At 36.5% G+C, this 18,023-nt stretch overlaps 1 non-coding gene across 3 annotated transcripts in view; it reads right to left on the reverse strand.

The window, feature by feature from the left end:
- The window catches only part of LOC100331974 (uncharacterized), a 34,642-nt gene extending 25,345 nt beyond the window's left edge, over positions 1-9,297 (reverse strand). For 2 of the 3 annotated variants that reach the window (XR_015521481.1, XR_015521480.1), the window contains exons 1-2: positions 8,996-9,297; positions 1,953-2,264 (exon numbers count right to left, since the gene is read on the reverse strand). This is a non-coding gene — a transcript (uncharacterized LOC100331974). The remainder of the gene's footprint in view (positions 1-1,952; positions 2,265-8,995) is intronic. The other variant, XR_015521482.1, reaches the window with a different exon arrangement.
- Between the last annotated feature and the right edge of the window lie 8,726 nt (positions 9,298-18,023).

The following is an 18,023-nucleotide window of genomic DNA, read 5'->3' on the forward strand; positions in this document are numbered from 1 at the left end:
TGCGTTTTCAGCGTTTTAGTGTGGACGGAGAGCAGTTCAGAAACGCTGGGTAAAACGCGAGTGTGGACGCGGATCGTTTTCATTCTAAAACGCCGTTTTAAAACTAAAACACACTAGTGTAAACGGGGCCTGAGACTTATGCTGCAATGTACTTCTCTGGTCAGGTATGCATCTATATTTCTTTGATTTATCTTTGATTAATGGATGTTATATTGTTAGTCTCATCTCTGAATTGGCTTCCTGATGATTTATTATGTAATTGGCAGAATACAATTTTACCTGAAAAATAAAATGTTAAGTTTTGATTAATTCTGGAGTTGCGAATTCATTGTATCCAGTAGATTAGAGGAGTCTTCATTACCTTTATTGTATGGCATAATTGAATTGATTAATAGGCACATTTGATTATACGTAGCCATAAAGGCCTATAACATGTAGACCTTTTAATCATTCAACCACTGGAAGTAGCAAGTTGTATGGGCTTGGCTAAGGATCTGTTTTTTAAGACTAGGTAAGCGTTAATGCGACCAGCTTATTCAAATATAGTTAATCCTGCATCCTCTGACTATTTTCAGAGTGTCGACATATTGTCCGTGAGAAGATGCGCAAACCCGGGGCGTGGAACTCTGAGCGATGTTGGTCCCTAATGAACGTACAATTAGAATATCGGACCTCAGAAAATATCAAAACTCTAAATTAAATCATAAATGATGAATGTGATCCGTTCTTACAATTAGAAATACAATCTAAATTTTAGGATCATTTAAATTGGAGTCAGATTTAATTCGGAGCTAAAAAACTAATAAAAATAAATTCTAATAAATAATAAAATTCTTTTCATAAGCACTAGAAAAGGCTTACATGCATTAAACCTTCGACCATGCTGTTAGTTTCGTCATTGAGCTAATAGATGGACTCCTACAATAGTGTATGTGTGTGAATGAGTGTGTGAAAGTTGAGTTTACCAAAAAGTTGGATAGTTCGTTTAAATCAAGCTGAGACCATCTCATTCAGGTGCTAGGAGAATTAACTGCTAGATTAAGGAGGGGGAGTATTTTTAGAGAGAGAAGAGTGCTTTTACAGGTGGTATGTCAAGCCTATTTACCTGTGTGAAGCACACTTCATAAATGCAGCGTTTTCTTTTTTAGTAGAGGAGGCAGTCTAGCTGATCTCGGAAATGATGTTTTAGTTGTGGTTTAAATAATATCAGTGAATCAGCAGGAAAGAGAACTGAGCTCAGAAGATACTTGAGTCCTGGGCTCCCTCTCCTTTGAAGGGTGTAAGGGGGGGTCTCGAGAACTCCCCTGGTTAGTTAGGGTCTATGACAGATTATAGTAATTGCTATGGAAAGATAAACTGCTGACTAAAAGCCATATATAGGACTAAGAGCTCATCTATTGTGCCCATTCTGTTTGGTTAATTCACTAATGTCACATGTCTTTGGAATGTGAGAGGAAACCAGGAACCCAGGTGAAACCCATGAGAGAATGAGCTGAACATGTAAACTCCACACAGAAATGGCCTGATAATGACTTGAACCACTGACATTCTTGCTGTGAGGCAACCATTCTAACTACTGCCACCGTGCTATGCAATGTAGGAAAAGGAAGACGAATGGAAGGGGGGGTTCTTCAAGATGAAGATAACTGGGGTAAAATACTCTGGATAATTATGTTATGTTTGATTAATTATGATTAATTTGTTTAATGAATCATGTGTTAGCTAAAGCGGGACCAGTCGTGGTCAATAACAAACATGTGATCCTCTCAAAATTAGTTTATAAATAAACTTCACTACAGAAATAAAGATGGCTTGCGCCAATGTAAATGTACCTTTAACTCAAACTACAACTATTTAGAAATTCACTCTAAAAACTGGAAGCTGATTTCAACAAATTAAAATAATATACTCACCACTAACATTGTACAAGTACAAGAGTACAAGATACTCACCACTAACATTGAACATCTTGTTCAGTCTATAGTAACTGTTGGTTACTTTATAAAGTCCAGAGAGTTCAGTTCTGAAGTTTCTGACAGTTAGATCTCCAGTTTTATTGTCCAGTTTCAGTCTGTTTGTGAATCTCCCATCTAAAATAGATTCATATATAAATATCTTAAAGAGTCTATTGTAGATTTGAGCTATGAGGTTGCCTTCAACCCCATACCTCCACTCCATCACTTCATCATACTCCATTTCAGAAAGTCCAGTGTGTAGAGTGACCGAATCTCCCTCCATCACAGACACGAACTCGCCAAACACACCTAAACAGGAAACAGTTACACAGATGATGCAGATACAAGGCATTACACTAGCAAAAGTTTTTCATTCATCCTCACACCTAAAATAGCCTACTAGTACACAAAAAAAAAAAAAAAAAAAAAAAAAAAATATATATATATATATATATATATATATATGTATGTATATATATATATATATATATATATATATATATATATATATATATATATATATGTATATATATATATATATATATATATATATATATATATATATATATATATATATATATATATATATTAGAGCTGCACGATTCTGGCTAAAATGAGAATCATGATTTTTTGCTTAAAATAAAGATCCCGATTTTCTCACAATTCTGTAGATGTAAAATAAAGCTCAATATAAGATTATTATTTTTTCTCAAACAAATGGTAAAACAACAATATTAATGTTATGTGTAGGTCTACTGGTTTCTATAAATAATTATATGCTACTTATATCTCAAACATAATTCAACATCAGAATTACTGTATGCTTGCAATTTGTCATTGACAACATTTTTAGACAAAATAATTCACTGGTAAAATCATCATTATATAGGCTAGAGTAGTTATACTGACACTGTAAACATATATTTTCATGCAATGCGATATGATTATTTAAATGATGTGTGTGCTTTCGGTTTCATTTTGACTGCTGAGTGCTTGTTCATACTTTGCGCGCAGCTCTGAAACGATCACTCAGTGCCACAAGCTAAATATTATTTACAACTGTATTACCTGTTACTCAGCATATGCAGGTTCTGTTCACTAAAGTAGACGCGCGCGCGTCTATCATTAAATAGGCGCTTGCCCGCACAGTCAGCAGCTCACGTCACGTGTGATTTCCCGGCCGCAAATACAGCATTATATGAAGAAAAAAATACATTTTTAGATGAATTATACCTTATAAATACAGTATGTGACTCTTTTAAAATCATTTGGAGGTGTACATGTCGCTGAGCAACGTGTGTGAAACAATGAAAAGACTCGAGCAGCTGCCTTTTCTTCTCTCCTGAACTTGAAAATATGATAGACAGAATCGTAGAAATGCTGGATTAAGATCATCTAGGGCAGGGGTGGGCAAACTCAATCTTGGAGGGCCGGTGTTCTGCACAGTTTAGCTCCTACTCTAATCAAACACACCTGCTTATAGATGCTAGTGATCTTGAAGACACTGATTAGCTTGTTCAGGTGTGTTTGACTAGTGTTGGAACAAAACTCTACAGGGACACCGGCCCTCAAGGATCAAGTTTGCCCATCCCTGATCTAGAGGGTCGAATCGAGATCGCAATCTTTTTTCGAATAATTGTGCAGCTCTAATATATATATATATATATATATATATATATATATATATATATATATATATATATATATATATATATATATATATGTAGTTAAGACACTAGAACACGCAAAGGTCCTGGCTTTTATTTTCACTTTCAAACAGGAGCTATTTCACGGCACAGAATATGCTGTTTTGAAAGATATCTGAAGTAAATTGATGTTCTTGCTATTAGAAAGTTTAGTTTAAGTTAACTGGAAGTTGCTAGGCAAAAAAATGCACACATTTAAAGTCACAGTGAAAAGTATCAGACATGCAAGCAGTCATTTTGAAGAATATGGTAATTAAAGGTAGAAATGCTCAGTTCCCCTTCGGTTGGGGAACTTCAGTGCTATAAGTGGATTTGATCTTGGAAAATCCACATATGGGAGGATTCGGTTCTGAAGCCGCTTGTCTGAAAGTGTATTGAACGGGCCAATGAAAGCAATGAATTGGCAGCGTAAGCTTGCGCAGGTGTGCTTCATTGCCAATTATCCCAGCATATACAGGTAAGCACACCTGGAGCGAGCAAACGCCATCCTTTTCGCTTCAGAGACTTTCTGATCGAGTCGATGAGGGTTCCTCTTGCTGATTCAGCGACTTCAGAGCGAACGAGTGTCTCCCAGTCCAGAGTGGGTTTTCGCGGCGGCAGACGGTCGAGCTAGGTTTCTCCCTTGCCTGCGGTTCTTTGGGTCCGGTCCTCCAGAGCGGTGTGTATTGTTGCAAACTTTCCTAAAAGAGCAACACAGTCGTGCAGCACGTCCCTTTCAGGATGGCGCTCCGACTTTGCGTTTCTGGATGCAGGGGTTTCCTGGCTCCGGATGATGGACACGATCACTGCATTACATGTTTGGGGGTCCAGCATGTAAATGTGGTGCTCGCGGGCGGTTCATGTCGTCACTGCGATGCCATGACCATTGCACAGCTAAGATCACGGCTAACTTCCGTAAGAGAGCGAACCACCCAAGTTGTCTCCTTCTCTGCAACGGGCGCTCGGGCAGATCTGAGGGTTCCAGCGGGAGATAATCCGCAGCCCAAGGGCTGGCGGACCTCTTGTTCCTCAAAGCGCTCAATCCAAGCTTCGGGCAGTGGGAGTGATCCGTCTAACCAGATGGTAGCTCTCATGCTCGCTGACACCGGAGATCAGATGTCCTCCGCGGCATCGAAGGGTGGGCTTTCACTGTCCGACAAAGATCCTGACCCGCTCGCCTCCTCCGGGCAGGTGAGCGCCGTCAAAATGGATCCTAAAGCGGACATGTTAGCCGTGCTTTCCCGGGCTGCTTCGGCTGTGGGGTTGGAGCTGGTTCATCACTACAAAGGCCCGCCGCGTGTGCGCTAGGGAGGACGATGTCCACACTTGTGGTTCAGGAGCGCCACCTCTGGCTAAACCTGGCCGATATGCGCGTTGTTGACAAAGTTCGCTTTCTTGACTCGCCCATATCCCAGGCTGGCCTGTTCGGCGACACCATCGGTGAATTCACCCAGGAATTCAAGGCGGTGAAAGAACAGTCGGATGCGATGGGTAATGTCATCTATCGGCGCGGCCGTAAGCCCGCTCCGCCCGCCGAGTCATCCACCTCCGCTGCTTCTCGCCGAGGGCGCCCGCCAACGAGTGCTGCCCCGCCCGGCGTACACCTCGAAAGCAGGCAGCCCCCCTGCCCAGGGCGCCGTTAAGTCTGGTAAACGGACCGCGAAGCGTCCCTGAGACAGGCCATCCGGAGAGGAGGAAACTTGCTCTTTCCCCGCTGGAGAGCGGGGCCCCGATTCCAACGGTACTTTTCAGTGCCACCAAAACATCAATGAAAGAGCACTTTTCCCCTTCCATGGATGTGACAGTACAAACCTTGCCAGTCCGGGATGCGCTGCCTTCCGGCTCGCAGGTTCTACATGCTTCGCCAGTGGCTCACGAGCGCTGGGGGGACAGTCCCCTTTCCCTCAGCCCTCCAGCCCCCTCTCTGGAGTCAGGGTGCGGAGCCAGAGCGAATCGCTCTCCTCCAGCTCTTCCGCGGGACCCTCGTGCTCCCCGGATCATCACACCCACTCCGCGCTGCCCCACCGCTGGTACGTCAGTGATTGTAGCGATGACTCCATTAGCGAGGGCTCTGCCTGCCTGGTTAGCGCTGGCCAGCCCCTCGCGGTGGCTCATACGCACAATCAGACTCGGTTACACGATTCAGTTCACGAAGCGGCCCCCCAAGTTCACGTGCGTGTATTTCACCAGGGTCAACCCCGTCCACCCCTGTCTTGCAAGAGGAGATTGCTGCCCTCCTGTCGAGGGGTGCAATCGAGCCAGTTCCTCCAGCCGAGATGGAGAGTGATGGTTTGCTTCACTGCCAGTATGTTCTATCGGGTGGGACAGATTTGATGTGTTCCCGATGTTATTCGGCACCACTCTCCCACACAGAGCACCCAAAAACAATAAGTTAATCTGAACATAAAAAGCCGAACCACTTCCACACCACTGCATTAGTCTTTCCTGTCTCATCAACTAATTTGTCTTTATTCTTGTGGACGCTTGTTCATTCACAACTGTATTTAGGGAACTGATTTTGTAGCTAAAACTTTCTGAACTGTGCGAAGGAGCTTAACCAGCGTGTCTGTGATGTATGTCATCATGCAAATGACACCACGCTCTTTCTGACGGCTGAGCACTGAACATAATTCAGTGACAAATGATACAATTTATAAGATCTTAGAAATATAATCAAATATATATCAAAATACCAGAAATAGGTTTAAAAAAATCATATCACCGTTGTTGAAAAAAAGAAAATCTATCGCGATATATATTGATATTGAATTATTGTCCAGCCCTAATACATACATACATACATACATACATACATACATGCATACATGCATACATACGTTTTTTATATTAATAAAAATGTTTCTTGGTTAACCTGTTTTTACACAAAAGATCAACCAATCGGGTTTTAGATCCATTTTAACTTGTTTAGATATAATCTCAAAATTATAAACGAAAAACCTAGAGATACAAGCATGATGTAGACTATACTCTATAATATGCAATGTACTTTTTCTGATACACAAATTATATTAGTAATTCATATACAAGTAACAATTTCAATTGTATTGTCATTACATTAAAATGCTAATCATCAGATTGCAAAGAATAAGTAAACTGCAGTATAATATACCATATGGTAATGCAAAGTTATGTTCTAACATTAATGATGATCATGTGCACGTTAACACTGATGTAAAGTTTTTGATAAACGCACTATGAACTAACACAACAAACAGTTAGGCTAACAACTATGGAAAATGAAGAGAATTTGATTGACTATTACAAGCTAGAAAAACATCAGACAACCATGTCAAAGCAATTAATGGTATGACACCAGCTGAATAGATCTAATATTTACACATTTATGTATGAGAAAGGAATGGTTTGGGTAGTTACATCACTATTACTATTTTCCATAACATATATGCCCTTCCACAAATGAGATGACTTTAAAACGAGACATTAAAAGAGATAGCGCTAACCATGTTATGCCATACCTGTTAACATTGAGGTGAAAAAATAGGGGACAGCAATTAGCTTCAAATGATAGAATACATAGCAAACATTAGTAAATATTAATAAAATAAACAGAGTTAGCCTAATAAAATCAATGGCCTACAGTAAAATGAAATCAAGTTATAAAAGTCGGTTCAGTTTTTACTGTATTTAAATATTGATTTAAGTCACTATAGTTATTTAGTGAAGAGCAGCAAATAAATCTCTCTTTTTGTTTAGCTTGATAAGTGTCACTGTGAGAATGCACCGATTTGTAGGCTGATAAAAGTTTTTGAATACTTACTAACAAGTAAGTTTGTGCTGATTTAAGTAAAAATTATTTATATAAAATAAAACAAACAGGAGGGACATGTTTATATATGTTATTAAGTGTATTTGTCTGTTTAAATACACCCAATTCCCACTCTTTAAATGACGTGTACAGAAGCTGATCTGGGAACAGTTTATCAAACAGAGCGCATTCGTCAGTCAGCATGCATACACGGATTCAGAGGTTACGATTGACACAGCTGAAAGTGAATGCAGACGTTTTATGTTTATTCTAGCGTGCGTCTTAGACAAGAAGCAACTAGGCTATATTATTACTACTACTACTACTACTACTACTACTACTACTACTACTCAGGGGTGCAACTACACATTTACTGAGGGGTATGTGGATTCAAGTTGTGTTTAGTGTAAAAAATAAACAGAGACAAACTGCCTAAAATGTTCAATTTCATCAAAATGCTATGGGCAAACTTTTTTTTTTTTTGTAGCTAAAATTAAAATAGTTGAGCAAAACAAAAGTTACCAAAAGGCCTGATCCATCATTATGATACATAATAAATTTATAAAAACATCTATATGGTATGATAGGATTGATAAACATTTCAATTCCAAAAAAATGTGAATATTCTCACTGTTTGTTCATGTGTCAGTCTTAACAGGGTTAAGAATCATTATAATCAAGTATATAAAATTCATATAGGCAAGTTTTTAATCCAAGTATTATTTTCTATTTTATCTGAAATATATTGAAGTCTGTACTCACTTAAACATACATTTTGTGGGATCCCTCTTATTTTGGCAAATTAATTAATTAAATAAATTAATTAATTTATATTACTTTTTTTTCAGATTAATCTTATAACTTTTGACCTCAACTGTACTGTATGAATGATTTGACAGTTTTTGATAAAAATATAAAATATATAAACAGTTACATCTACATGAACACTTTACACTTGGCTGTGTGACTGCATGTTATTGTGTTAAATAATTTTGAATTAAAATGCGTGTGCGAACATATGCAACTCATTGTATATATTTTTTTATTTAATAAAATACAATATTAAACTCGTATAAAAAGCTAAATAAACATCAACAAAACATATTTATTTATTTTTATTATTTGAAACTTTTAATATGGATAATTTCAAAAATCGTTTTGCCACTTATGGCGCCCCTATGCGCCGCATTTACTGCATACCCCCTTTTTGCGCCCCTGCTACTACTACTTATTAGACTTTGCTATGCAGTTAAAATACATGGGCTTATTATTTTTCAAAGTCATAATACCAATGAGTTCTAAGAATAGTGGAAGTTACACTTTTTTCTTCCTCCATTTTAGGCGCCCCTCCTATATAGCCTATGCCATGGGTGAGCCTTCTCGTTGTAAAATTTACGTAGCGAGAAAACAACACGCAAACTTCATTTACTGCCCTACGTTTACTAGAAGTTGTTGTAATTATTCATAATTTAACAAAAACATCTATAAATACGACTATAACAGAAACGATAAAGTACTTTAAAGTGCAAAATAAAACCGAAAGTTAAATATAAGCAAAAATATCTTACCGACCAAGACGACATGGAATACACAGAAATATAACAAGCTCTTCATAATGCTGCAGTCGGTAAACTCTGAGTTCATGAAGATGATTTGCGGATAATGCAGAATAGCTATCTGCTGAAGTCACTCCAGGATCGGTCGGATGACTCGGATCGACAGAAAATCCGCCTGAAGGTCGAAATAAAGACTAAAAGACTCAATGCCAGCTAATGAGGAATGTTTTTGATCAGTCAATATCTGTAACTGCAGGAAAAAGTAAGTCTAAGACTTCCATCTGTGTCCATCTTGGTAAAAGCTCAAATAAAATGGAGGACACGTCCTTATAGCGCCGCCTACAAACAGACTGATCATGAATAGCCTATTATAAATATGGAAACATGCATACACTTGTATAACAATAAACTTAACAAACTTGCCCAGTGGCAACAACAGTGAACATTGATGTCATGGTCACAAATGTTTATTTAATAAATATGTAAACATGTTGTAATTTTACAGTTGCATTGTAACACTTGCCTCATTTCTTCATAAATTTAAAAGTTGGAAAAAAGTGACTTATTGATATTATTTAATAGTTTAAAGTGATATGTGTTGTCTGGGTTGGTGTTGTATATCATGGTACAAAACTATTGTAATTAACTGTCAGTACATTTTCTGTTATTTTATAGACTTTTCTCTAGATAATATTTTAAACTACTAAAATGTTTTTAAAAAAGTCACTTTGTTAAACTGTAGAGTTGAATTTTCAACATCAAGTCAACAGAGCGGAGATTAACATCCCATATTGCAATTCACAACTGTAAATAAACAGAAAACACTTAATAAACACACAATTTTAGGTGTTTCAGATTACCCACCCTGCTGAAAAATCCAGCTTAAACCAGCCTAGGCACGTTGGCTGGTTTTAGCTGGTCGACCAGGCTGGTTTTAGAGGGGTTTTGGCCACTTCCAGGCTGGTTTCCAGCCATTTCCAGCCTGGTCTTAGCTGGTCAGGCTGGGAGATGACCAGCTAAAACCAGCTTGACCAGCCTAGCCAAGCTGGGAGTCCAGCCAAAACCAGCTTTATCCAGCTTAAACCAGGCTGGTCAAGCTGGTTTTAGCTGGATTTGGCTGGTAATTTTCCAGCCTGACCAGCTAAGACCAAGCTGGAAATGGCTGGAAACCAGCCTGGAAATGGCCAAAACCCCTCTAAAACCAGGCTGGTCGACCAGCTAAAACCAGCCAACCAGCCTAGGCTGGTTTAAGCTGGATTTTTCAGCAGGGCACATTTACCCTACTGTAGATTTAACAGAGTTACTGCAGATTCCAAGAGACAAAATAAAAACCCTTCAGCAGAAGCACTGATGCAACATGAAGTAAAGTTATTAAGGGTCTCTGATGTCAAACAAAGCCACCCTCAAAGTCTAGCTTAAGGAAAAGGAAATAAGATTACGTTGTGGTTGCTGCTCGCTAACTTCCGGTTTTATAAAAGCAAGGCACTGCTTTGTTTGTCGTCACTTTAGCCTGTAAACGGCATAACAAAACAAAGCGATTTTATAGAGAGCGATTTAAGCAGATTGCAAGATTACAACTAGGAAAGATGACAATTTTACTGTCACTGTACATTACATTATATTGTTAGATTTATAATTGTTTGCATCAGAAATGTAGGCTATCATCCCAATCTGTTCTGGGCACAATACAGATCACTGTAGTTTCTATACAGTAGGTGATACTTGCCACTTTTAGCATTCTGATGATGACAGTAAATCAGACCACCCACTACAATCACCAGGGCCCGGTTTTTCAAAAGTAATCCACTAGGGTTTTGGATAAGGGATTGGATCAAATCTTGAAAATGGGTTTTTCAAAAGAAAAAACGGATTACATAATCGGATTAGATCATGTAATCCAATCTTGGTCTTGATCCGGATCAAACCTTTAGTTTGGGTTTTTCAGACCTTTTTTGTAGGATTTGGATCACTTTGATCCAAAAAACATGGATTAAACTGATCCCATCAGAAGGGTGGATTTAGCGTGGATTTCATGCCAAAAATGTAATAAAAACTTTAAAAATGTATTAAATAATACTATTTTTGGATCATGAAGTATCTTACGAGATATACTATTTATTTATAAGGTTTTAATTGTATTTGTTCATCTGTCAGGCTACAGTGATTTTTGGCTTTAATGTATTCAGCCTTTCAGTATAGGCCTCCAGCAAAGTAGAAAGAGTTTGGGCTCATAAAATAATCCCCCAAACAGCTGTCAAAATTTACCAAAAACAATATATTTCATTCTTTTACTAATTGATATATATATATATATATATATATATATATATATATATATATATATATATATATATATATATATATATATATATATTTATCACAATGGAAAATATTTTTGTTTTTAAAATATTTATTAGTGATGCATGCAATTATTACAGAATAAAAAAAAAAAAGAGCAAAGAATGGCAATCACTAATTTTTGAAATCACCTTCAACAATTACAAAAAAGAGGGCAGAAGCACAGCTTTATCTGGCAGAGGAACAACCGACTCTGACCAAACTGCAGCAAACCAAGGCCAGATTTGAGATTTGCCTCCTAAAGGCTTTGCTCAGACAAGCTGCTCTCTCCACATCAGATGAGGAAGTCTGAACTTATTGTGGAGTTTTTTACATTAAGTCTTTTATTATTTACTTCTATATTTGAAACTTATTATAAATACCTCAATGTACAGTGTTTGTGTTGTAGGTTGCAAATGAGCGAAATGCTGGAAGAGGATGGGGTGGGGTTTTTATTGTTTTTAGTTTTTTTTTTTTAATAAAGTTATATTGACCTCACACTGGCTATTCTACTTGTTGCTCTTTACATAAGCCTATCTATCCATCTTCATTGTGATTGAGCACTGGTAATCCAGATTTAGTGATCCTGAAAAGTTCCTATCCGGATCAGATTGATCCAATCCAATGTTGCTTTGAAAAACTGGCTCAAAAAGTAAGCTGGATTGCGTGATCACGGATTGCAAAAACAGAATTACTAAATCCAGATCAATTTTATCCAGATTAAACCTTTTGAAAAACCGGGCCCAGGGCCCGGTTTTTCAAAAGTAATCCACTAGGATTTTGGATAAGGGATTGGATCAAATCCTGAAAATGGGTTTTTCAAAAGAAAAAACGGATTACATAATCGGATTAGATCATGTAATCCAATCTTTGTTTTGATCCGGATCAAACCTTTAGTTTGTGTTTTTTGTACCTCTTTTGTAGGATCTGGATCACTTTGATCCAAAAAACATGGATTAAACTGATCCCATCAGAAGGGTGGATTTAGCGTGGATTTCATGCCTAAAATGTCATGAAAACTTAAAAAATTTATTAAATAATACTATTTTTGGATCATGCAGTATCTTACAAGATATACTATTTATTCATAAGGTTTTAATTTTATTTGTTCATCTGTCAGGCTATAGTGATTATTGGCTTTAACGTATTTAGCCTTTCAGTATAGGCCTACAGCAAAGTAGAAAGAGTTTGGCCTCATAAAATCCCCCAAACAGCGGTCAAAACTGACCAAAAACAATCAACTTTATTCCGTCACTAATTGATATATATATATATATATATATATATGTATTCATCACAATGGAAAATTTTTTTCTTATTAGAATATTTATTAATGATGATAGCAATGATTACAGAATAAACAAAAAATGCAAGAAATGGCAATGATTTTTGAAATCTCTTTCAACAATTGCAAAAAGAGACTGAAAGGGCAGAAGCACAGCTTCGCCTGGCTGAGAAACAACTGACTCTAACCAAACTGCAGCAAACCAAGGCCAGACATGAGATCCCCCTTCTAAAGGATACGCTTCACATAAGATGAGGAAGTCTGAGATTGTGGAGTTTTTGACATTAAGTATTTTTTTAAATTTACATCTATATTTGAAACTTATTATAAATATCCTCAATGTACAGTGTTTGTGTTGTAGGTCTCAGATGAGCGGACTGCTGGAAAAGGATGGGGTGGGCTTTTTCTTGTTTTTCTTATTTATTATTATTATTAATTTAATATTTATTACATTTTCTTAGTTTTCATTTAAAAAAAATATAAAAAATATATATTGACCCCACGCTGGCTATTCTACTTGTCGCTCTTTACATATCTATAGTTCTACATTGTGATTTCCTATCCTGTTTGAGCACTGGTAATCCAGATTTAGTGATCCTGAAAAGTTCCTATCCAGATCAGATTGATCCAATCCAATGTTGCTTTGAAAAACTGGCTCAAAAAGTAAGCTGGATTACCTGATCACGGATCGCAAAAACAGAATTACTAAATCTGGATCAATTTGATCCGGATTAAACCTTTTGAAAAACCGGGCCCAGCAGATCAGCAACACATATCGTCACCTTAGAATTATAAGGTTCTATCTGACATTTGTCAAAATTGAATTGTTCACATGTTCTTATTAAATGACATCTTATTTACATTATATGATGATTTTGTATATGTTGTTTACATTAAGACTTTTTATTTAAAAAACAAAAAATGGTTTATCTCAAAGTTGAACTCTAGCTTGGCTCTATTAGGTTCTTTCTGTGAGCCAATCAGCATTTTTAATGCACACACGAGAAGCAATCAGGATCAGCTTTCTTTGTCATTTCGCCGGACTGCTCCATTGACAGCAGGAAACACAAAAATCATACAAAATCTGCTTAATGCCACACCACACAAAATTGAGATGCGTGTAAATGTGATGATTTGGAAGCATTTCTTGACATTAAAATTCATTCATTCATTCATTTTCTTTTCGGCTTAGTCTCTTTATTAAGCTAGGGTCGCCACAGTGCAATAAACCACCAATTATTTATTGTATGTTTTACACAGCGGATAGCCTTCCAGCTGCAGCCCATCACTGGGAAACACCCATACACAATCACACACACATACAGTATGGCCAATTTAAGCTTACCCAATTCACCTGTACGTCTTGTCTTTAGACTTGAGGGGCGGCATAAGCACATGAATGCAAAAATATGCTCAAAAGAATGACCACTGCATGTATACAAGTAAAGAATATTATCTTTATTGACAATAATGGGACAAAAATTGGGGGGACGGGGAATTCATCAACAGTGATCAACAAATGGACATTAAAAAGTAAAAAAGACAAACTTACAAGATGACATGACGAGGACCATAAAATATTTAGTCTTCATTTCCTCAGCGTTTAATTTCGATGCCACCTTTTGTTGGACGCCTTCTACATTCCCAGTGAAGGGTAAAGCTAGTTGCAGCACTAAGCCTTCACAAATCACAGGTGTACAATCAGAGAGCAAGAGAGCTAGCATTTGTACTGTAAATGATTGGTGAGATTGACGTTTTAAGATGTATTTCCATCTAAACATACATGCATGCATTATACATTTAAATCTATGTGAGATTAGTATGGGTAGATGCCATCTCACACGGTGAAAGGTTTTCAGATAATTAGTAGATAGTCTTGCTATCTATCTTCAATTAAGATTACAATATGAACTATTGTAGGAACTGAATCAAGAATAGTGGCACCAGAATGCCGTGTCCATTAAAACACAATGAATCTGATCACACTTCATGTGCATTTATTTAGAAGCAGCAGCCAAGTTCAACCCGAGTTACATGACATCCACAATTGAACAAATTACAATTAACATTACAGATCACAAAATTAAGTTGTACATCAAACAAAATGTACCAAAAAAAAAAAAAAAACAACTGAGAACATGGACACAGAAATGCTTGTTTCAAGTTCAATCTTCAAGGGAATGATAATAAAAAAAAGTTCTTTTTTTTTTTTGCATTTCCCTTTTTGTTTGTAGCAAAATAATAACATTGGGAGAAGTCTTACATTGCTTACATCTTGTACACAAAATGCTTTTAAACTTTATAAAATTTATTTTAATGCTATTTAAAAGTACAGAAATACCTACAAAAGGCCACATGGCAGATAGTGTTTAAACAATTGAAATGACTCTCAAGGCACTAGTGTAAACGGGGCCTCAGGGAGCAGTTATTGGTTCATACACACTTTTACTACTAAAATTCCATGACTTTTCCAGAACTTTCAAGCACATTTTTATGACTTAATGTTTCATGTAATGTCTACATATACATGGTAAACAATAATAACAATGACGTTCAAATTTTTTTACAGCATATCATAGAACACGCAGCAATCTATTTTGTTTAAATTGTTGAATGTGTTTTTATATCCATGTCAAATTGATTTTGATAATGCTCATGCAGCAATGTGTAACAATGTGAGAGCAAGTTTTTGGTCAAGGACAGAAAAAGTAGTAAAGGCAACTAATCTATATTCAAGTTAGGGCTGCACAATATATGGTTTCAGCATCAATATCGTAATGTGTGCATCCGCAATAGGCACATGATATGCAAATGTTGGGATTAGGGTTTATTCATAATGGAGTAAAAGTTCATCATCTGCACGCATTTTTAAAGTGAGAGTTCACCCAAAAACTACTTACCATTACACCCTTTACTTGTTTCAAACATTTAGGAGTTCTTTTTTTATTGACACAAAAAGAATATAATTGAATAACTCCTATAGTATTGAAACAAGTGAAGTGTGAGTTAGGGATGCACGATATATCGGCGGCTATATTGTTATCGGCCGATAAATGCTATTTTTAAGATTATCGTTATCGATCCGATGTCTAAATTAGGCCGATATCTTTAAGCCGATAAATTAAGTAATTGTACAGACAATTAATCAACTCGTTGCTTGTCATGTTGTTGATGTAAGATGTATTCAGTTTGATCGGAATATTCATATTGATTATGACGAGCTCGTGAGCTGTCACCGCGTGCTCACACACACACTGTAGCACGAGGGAGAGGTGAATCCAGTCATAGAGGCTCTCGACCAGCCGCTCATTCTGTCTTTATATTCTGCTCTGTTAACCATAAAGTCAGCTCAATGCAGGTTTTGTATGAAAATCTGACTCTGATGGCAACTCTGCCTCTACAGTTGAGTAAAACTCAGCGGTTTATCATAAACTTTTCATCGATCATTTCCTCTGCAATTGACAGCAAGAACGAGCGCAGTAGCGCTGTCTGATTGACAAGCAGCTCCTACATGTGCAAAAGAATCTAAACCGCCAAATAGGATGTATCTGTGCCGCATTTTCTAAACGTACTATATATATTTAGCTGTTCACTTGTACAGTAGCTCTGAACGGTCAAAACACCTCTGATAAAGGCTTTTTCGGACATGACGTATTTGTACATCACTGTAACCCATTTTATTCAATACCATTTGGGCTGGTTTCAGTCCTTAGTGCTTTCATTTTCATCTTATTTAAATATATTTAACTTGCTTGTTGATTAAATCCCATTTTGTTATTTAACCTTATTAATTTTATGCAACAGTCAAGTTGCATGTTAATTTGCTATGAAGAACAGGAAGTAATGTATTTTTTGCATGCTGATTTATGTGAAATCATGAATATAGGTCTATAATCACCTTGCGATTTTGAAGTTAAAGCTTTTTTGCTTTGATTATAGGCCATTTAGTTTATAAGAGCAGTTCAATCTTTAATGAAGTTTGTTGTATACAAATATATCATTTTGAAATATTTACAAATATCGGCCTATACATATCGGCTATCGGCCTCCAAGTCTGAAGAATTATCGGTATCGGCCAAAAAAATCCATATCGGTGCATCCCTAGTGTGAGTAAACAGTGAGTACATTTTAATCTTTGAGTAAACTGTCCCTTTAAGGCCTGTGACTGTGTGAACATTTCAATATTTCAGAGTTTAAAACATCCAGCCACAAGAACATTTTTGTAACTTTAATAAAGATTAAATAAAATACAATGAAGACTAAGCAGTGTTGATTATTCAATGTCTGTAGCTGAATAGTGAATATCTGAAAACTAGAATTCACTTTCAACTTTACTATTTGTTTATCTATGCTTGTCATTTATTTGTTATATATTATTCCAGATTCACTCCTCTACAAAATCCCCTCTATCCAAATAAGCCTGTTAAATCATCTAGTGAAACTGTATTTACATCACAATATATCACAGAAATACAAAATATGGTAATGTCAGATTTTTTCCAATATCGCGCAGCCCTAATTCAACTATACAGATATTTGTTCAACTAATTTTCATGACTTTTCCAGAACTTTGTGGGTTTTTTTGTTTTTCCGAAACCTTTTAAGGCAGGGGTGTCCAAACTTTTTGGGCCGAGGGCCAGATGCAAAAAAACAAACGTTGTCGCGGGCCAAATTTTACATACATCACACAGACACGCGCATATATATATATATATATATATATATATATATATATATATATATATATATATATATATATATATACAGTTGAAGTCAGAATTGTTAGCCCCCCTAAATTATTAGCCCCCATTTATTTTGTCCCCAATTTCTGTTTAACGGAGAGAAGATTTTTTTCCACACATTTCTAAACAAATTAGTTTTAGTAACTCATTTCTAATAACTGATTTATTTTATCTTTGCCATGATGACAGTAAATAATATTTGACTAGATATTTTTAAGACACTTCTATACAGCTTAAAGTGACATTTAAAGGCTTAACTAGGTTAATCAAGTTAACTAGTCAAGTTAAGGTAATTAGGCAAGTTATTTTATAACAATGGTTTGTTCTGAAGACTTAAGGGGCTAATAATTTTGACCTTAAAATGGTTCATAAAAAAATTTAAACCGCTTTTTATTCTAGTCGAAATAAAACAAAAGTCTTTCTCCAAAAGAAAAAATATTATCAGACATACTGTAAAAATGTTCTTGCTCTGTTAAACATCATTTGGGAAATATAAAAAAAAAAGAAATAAATCAAAGAGGGGCTAATAATTCAGACTTCAACTGTGTGTAGATAGACAGACAGACAGACAGACAGACAGACAGACAGACAGACCATAACAAGAACTACTGCTTAATTGAATGCATGTAATATCGACACACCCGGTGGTTATTTATTGAATTACGTTCATTTTTTT

Source organism: Danio rerio, chromosome 22 (assembly GCF_052040795.2).
Source record: "Danio rerio strain M-AB ecotype USA chromosome 22, GRCz13ab, whole genome shotgun sequence".
NCBI classification, from domain to species: domain Eukaryota; kingdom Metazoa; phylum Chordata; class Actinopteri; order Cypriniformes; family Danionidae; genus Danio; species Danio rerio.